This window comes from Sinohyriopsis cumingii, chromosome 14, assembly GCF_028554795.1.
Source record: "Sinohyriopsis cumingii isolate HCF-2022 chromosome 14, ASM2855479v2, whole genome shotgun sequence".
NCBI lineage: Eukaryota > Metazoa > Mollusca > Bivalvia > Unionida > Unionidae > Sinohyriopsis > Sinohyriopsis cumingii.
Genome location: NC_142974.1, coordinates 44,726,291 through 44,732,427, shown reverse-complemented (window position 1 = coordinate 44,732,427; position 6,137 = coordinate 44,726,291).

The following is a 6,137-nucleotide window of genomic DNA, read 5'->3' as shown; positions in this document are numbered from 1 at the left end:
TTTTCTTGCTATGAACCTCAAGCTCATTCCAAAATACTGCAGGAATGGACTATGTTTTTTTAATTACAATGAAAGGAGTTCATGAATACCAGGCATTACTACAATACTGAAGCCATGCCTGTACGAGTACAGAAAATAATAACCTTGCCATTCAATATTCATGGCCAGTAACCCTCTTTTTATTATATGCTCATTTTTTTCTCCGTTAACTTTACATTGTCAGAATCATCCAGTATTATCCGATACTGAACTCGCGTGACAATACACATATAGCATTCACCTGCATAAAGGAACTACTTTCTATTGTAAACAAACAATGGATGCAGAAGCAAGCACTTTTGATTTGTAAACAAATCATGTATACTAGCATTAGATGCACTTTACGTTGTGGTTGTTGAATTTTGTTTCTGAATGAACTAAAACAGATGTTTCGTGGACTGCCACAAACCAGCTGCATTGGCACATTCCGTGTTAAATTTGTTGATACAATGTTTCGGATTTAGGCCCCCTACAGTATACAACTGACACAAGAAAGGATCCATACAAATAACATACAAGTGACTAGTCATATAATGTCTATTTTAATTGGTGATAAGAATGGCAAAAAAATATACTTACAGTTTTTTACATCCTGAATTTCCTCAAAATGTACTTTCTTAGTTCTGCAAATCCGAATTACATGAGCCATGTCATAGGTTCTCAATCTTAATTACATATTTTGAAATTGTACTGTAATTTCTGTGATAAGTGCAATTACATCTTCCTTACTGCACTCAAAATGAAATAAGCATTAAATTCCATAGCGTCCTTTTGATAATTACAATTGAAAGACTTCACATTTTTCCCACATTATGATTTCAAACATTCAGTGACAGAAACAGAAACACATTTGTAGATGTCAACACACTTCTCCCTCCCTTCTTCAATCCCATGTATTTCATGTGGAATTGTCACATATAAATCCAATCCATGATCACAAAATTTTTTAGAATCGAAAAAGATACCAAAATCTATTCATTCCAGATCAAATGGAAAAGTTATTGCAATGTGCTTTCATTCACAATATGACTCCAAATTTCAATTTTAACTAGACACGCCATTTTCTTTCAAAAGTTATGTCTAGCAAGCGACTAAGTTCAAATTTATCAGGGGAGAGTAACGTGCGCAGTAATAATGTTGTTGTTGTGTAATGATGAATATGCGCATTTAGTTTGGAATGTGGCAGACATTCAGTTACTTTGTTTCGTATAGTGTATTTTGTTAGTATAATTAAGCATTAGGTAGAATTTAAAAAATTAGCATATAATAAAAAGGTTACTGCATATGTATGGGAAAATATGAACTTGTTTTATTGGATGGATATACTGCACTCCCAAGGTCTTGCAGTATTTCCATTCGAAAAACGTGTCCATATTTTCCCATACAAATGCAGTAAACTATAATTCTTGGGCGATACCTTGACAATTTTGGTATAACCCCCAGCTTTATCATTTTGCAGCATGTGCTGCCACTTTAGGGCTCTGGTGATAAAGATGAACAGTTTTTAAGATTGGCAATATCATTATCCAAAGCACTTTCTCTGCTACTGTACATGTACAAATCTGACATTAGTACATCTGAATTTATTCACAGATGAAAGGTTCAGTGAACAAATTTGGCATATCTGACACTGGGGACTTTCCACAATATATTTGGCATATCTGACGATAAGGACTTTCCACAATGTATTTGGCCTATCTGACACTGGGGACTTTCCACAATGTATTTGGTATATCTGACACTAAGGACTTTCCACAATGTATTTGGCATATTTGACACTGAGGACTTTTCACATATTTGGCATATCTGACACTTAGGACTTTCCACAATGTATTTAGCATATCTGACACTTGGAACTTCCACAATGTAATTGGCATATCTGACACTGGGGACTTTCCACAATGTATTTGATAGAAATAAATGTAAAATGATTTTTTTCAAAATACATAAAAACATAGCAAAAAATATATGCTTACCTATGCCTGTTTTTTAAACAGTCTGGACTTCGTTTTAGGATGGTAAAATGTGTGAATATAAAACCCATGAATTATCTTTCGAAAAGGCATACATGTAAGAATGTTTATTCTCCATTGTAAATGGCTACACACAAATGCAAAACAACCACAACAGTACGATATAAATTGGGCTAAACATATTGTGACCCAGGACAATTGGGCTGAAAATCTGAACCCAGAGCAATGGGATAGACTTAGGCAGCTATTGGGCAGATGGGATTGCATATTTTCAAAGGGCCCCACATATCTGGGAAGGACGGATCTCATCAAACATAAGATAGTGCTTGATGACAATAAGCTGTTCAGGCAGCCATACAGAAGGATCCAGCCATGGATGTACGAGGAGGTGCGTCGACACATTACGGAAATGTTAGATGCTGGTGCAGTCAGGGAATCTGACAGTCCCTACTCCTCTAATGTTGTGTTAGTGTCGAAACATGATAACAGCCTACGTTTCTGTATAGACTACATGACCCTCAATGCAAGGACCCGGAAGGATGCGTATATGCTTCCACGGTTTGACGATAGTGTTCATGTCTTGCAAGGGGCCAAGTTCTTCTCTAAGCTGGACCTTAGGTCCGGATATTGGCAAGTTGAGATAGAAGAACGACACAAGCAATATTCAGCCTTCTCGGTGGGTCCACTCAGTTTTTATGAAGCGAACCAAATGAGTTTTGGTCTGTGCAATGTTGGGGCTACGTTTCGATGTGTTATGGAGAAATGCATGGGAAAAATGCACCTCAAAGACTGCCTTGGATGTTTGACGAGTACATAGAATGGTTAGAAGCTGTGTTTGCATGCTTACATTAGCATGGTCTTAAGCTGAAACCCTCTAAATGCGAGTTGTTCATGTCCTCAGTCGTTTATCTGGGTCACAATATGAAAATTTCATTTTATTAAAAGGCACATTTAAACCAATGGATCAGATTTTAAAAATATTCTTTAAACTGGTTTCATTACAAAATGTTGTTACAACTTTTCTTGTGAGATGTAGACTTGACACATCATATTGAGCCTAGATGGCCTGATATCTCGTAGTGACTAAAATTCAACCAATTTGGCAAAAAAGGATTAAATTGCCAAAAGATAACACGGAGTAGTTTTTAACATTAAAACTGTCATATTTAGCAACAAGTAATTCTTAAACCATTCGGGAAAATTTTGAAGAGAAGATCTTGTCGTTTTGCAAATTTTTCTGAAGTTTTCCTCAATTTACAATTAATTATATGGATGAATCATACCCTCTGAAAATCTCACAACCAATATGGGAATTGTCCATGAATTGCTATAAAACACTTGCTCATGAACCATTCATAAAATGAACCTGAACTGTTCACAAGCAGTTCTTGAGTATTAAATGGCCAAATCTTCATGTGCTTAAGTTCAATAATTGTTCTAGAATATTGGTGCTTGAACAATGCATGAAAATTTTATAACAAGCCTTTGTTCTTAACACATACAAAAATTCACTGAAGGCAAAGACTATTATGCTACATTATTATAAATGGTGTGAAACTTGCAGAAATGAAATGATCATAATAATTACACTGAATTTGTTTTAATTAGTACAACTCACTGTCAAGGTCTGATGTAGCCACTGATATTGTTAGGAAGTCTTTCATGAACACAAAAGAGATCAATAATGTGTAAATACTTTTGTCAGAAAATAGCAGACAGTACTAAATTGGATTTTGATCGAACTAAGGCTTCCTATTTCATAATCAACAAATATAAACTCCTGAATAGTAGCTAACATATCAAATGAATACAATGAATTAAACAGTAAACCATATTACGATTTCCATTGAAGGGTTGCTGATGCTTTATAATGAACTGAAACTCTAAAAGGGTAGCTCATAAACTATAAACTAAAGTCAACATTTAAAGTGTATCTCGTACATCATTTTCAACCCCTGAAGTGCCAGCTCATACGTCAAATCAAACAGCTAGAGAGGTAGCTCATACACTGAAGTCAACTTTTAAAGTGTATCTCATACATCAATTTCAACCCCTGAAGTGCCAGCTCATACGTCAAATCAAACAGCAACAGGGGTAGCTCATACATCCCATTAAACCCTTGAATGGTTGCTCATGCAAAGAAATGAACCAATGAAGGATTCATCACTCAAATTAAACAATTAAAGAAGTAACTTGTACACTGCATCAAACCTCTTAGGGGGTAGATCGTGCAAATTGAATGGTAGCTGATATGTATAATTTATCTATCCCAAAAAGTTATAAAAGGATCATGTTTTAATATCTACAACAGTGATGATAAATGTTTCTTTTATGATTCCAGATCAATTTTATACATCATAACTAATGACACATGGAGGCTAAACATGTACACTTGAACAGGTAAATTGTTACCTGAGAAATGTCTATGAAAACTGACAAGATAGCAAGAGGTATCATAAAAAACACAATAAAGTACCAACCCCATATTTAATAGCCCGCTATGCAGAAAACTTACTGTTTTGTGCAGAAACCATTTTTTGGGGTCAGTGGTCTTGACCTTTTGCGTTATAACAGCAAAACACCAACTTCTTTGCATCAAGCGTAACCCATGCACGAAGGTTTGGTAGATGCATGAAATGTAGATCCAACGTTATTGTGGCAAAACATCATTTTAGTTTTTCAGCCAGAATGAATTTGACATTCAACTTTCACAGCACTAAAACTACATATAGTTCTTTCTTGCCACAAGTGCAAGCAATTCACAAATTTTGGTAACTGTAGATGTGGAGAACTGAACTATTTGTTAACTATAACCCTTGCACTATAAAGCCCAAAATATATTTATTCTTTGCCCCAATTAAAAAACCATCACAAAGATGAGCAAATGTAAATAATGGACAATTTTAGTTATTGTGCTAAACAAAATTAACAGACAGATGGACAAACAGATTATCACAGCATAACAATTTGCCTTATGGTGGACATATAAACTGATTTGAAACCAATTTTTGATGCATCGTTGTGGCATCAATGAAATAGCATTAACACAATTACATTAAGACAAATTAAAAAGATAAAAAAGAGACATGCAACATGTTAATAATTTGTGGAAAAACTGCTCGATATGCAAGAAAGAAAAATACCATTATGTTGATTTTACTAATTTGTCAAGGCTTGTATAAGTCAAATGGATAAGCAAAAATCAAACGTATATGTGTAAGAAGTACTTTTACTATTTCCTACTGGAAACAATTAAATGACTGCAGATGGCCATGGTAAACAGCTGGCAAACACAATGAAATATTTTGAAGCTGTTAAATTACAAAAATTATTATCGACAACTACTTCCCATGTGGTGTTGTCGTAAAATATGACCAATATAGTCTGGCATTTTGTAAGAGATGACTAATGAAGGGAAATGTTTTGGACCTGGGATGTGTTCCATGATGTTCACATTGATGATTTCAGTGATCCTTAAATTTACTTGGCACTATATAGTCAGGATTGTAGTGATGTACTGTTAAACCCAATGCAAATAATAGTCACTTATTTTGGGTTTTCTTGCTGTCAAGTGTTTCATGGCACATCAGCACAATTAGGTCATTTAGTCCCATGACAATTGTAAAAAAGTGTCTTGCCCAAAGGAACACCATTGTAGTCAACAGGGACCAATCAAATAGTCGGATTTTAACCTGCACCCATTTGGTCAGAGGTCTTTGCAATCTTGTACATCATTAAGCTGAACACTGAAGGCTGAAATTAACTGGACACAATATCTAAATATATTCAGTCAGAATTTTCCATGTACCTAAATGTGGCACACATGAATTACATGTCAATTGCATACATATGAACAGACGACTCCATTCAAATGTTTAGCAACTAAATGAGGAGTACTACCAAGATTCCTTAAAGGGACTAATGCTCTACTGCCAGCAAAATCATATCCAGGACTCCATAAGAAGACCATTTCTATTATTAACAGTGTAGTGTTAAAACCATCTCTAATATTCTTAGCAAGAAGTTTTACAAGTGCACTATGGCATCAATATTCAATGTAAGATTTACATCATTTTCACTTAGGTCAAGCTGGAAAGACATTAGTGAAAACCAAAAGTTGATATG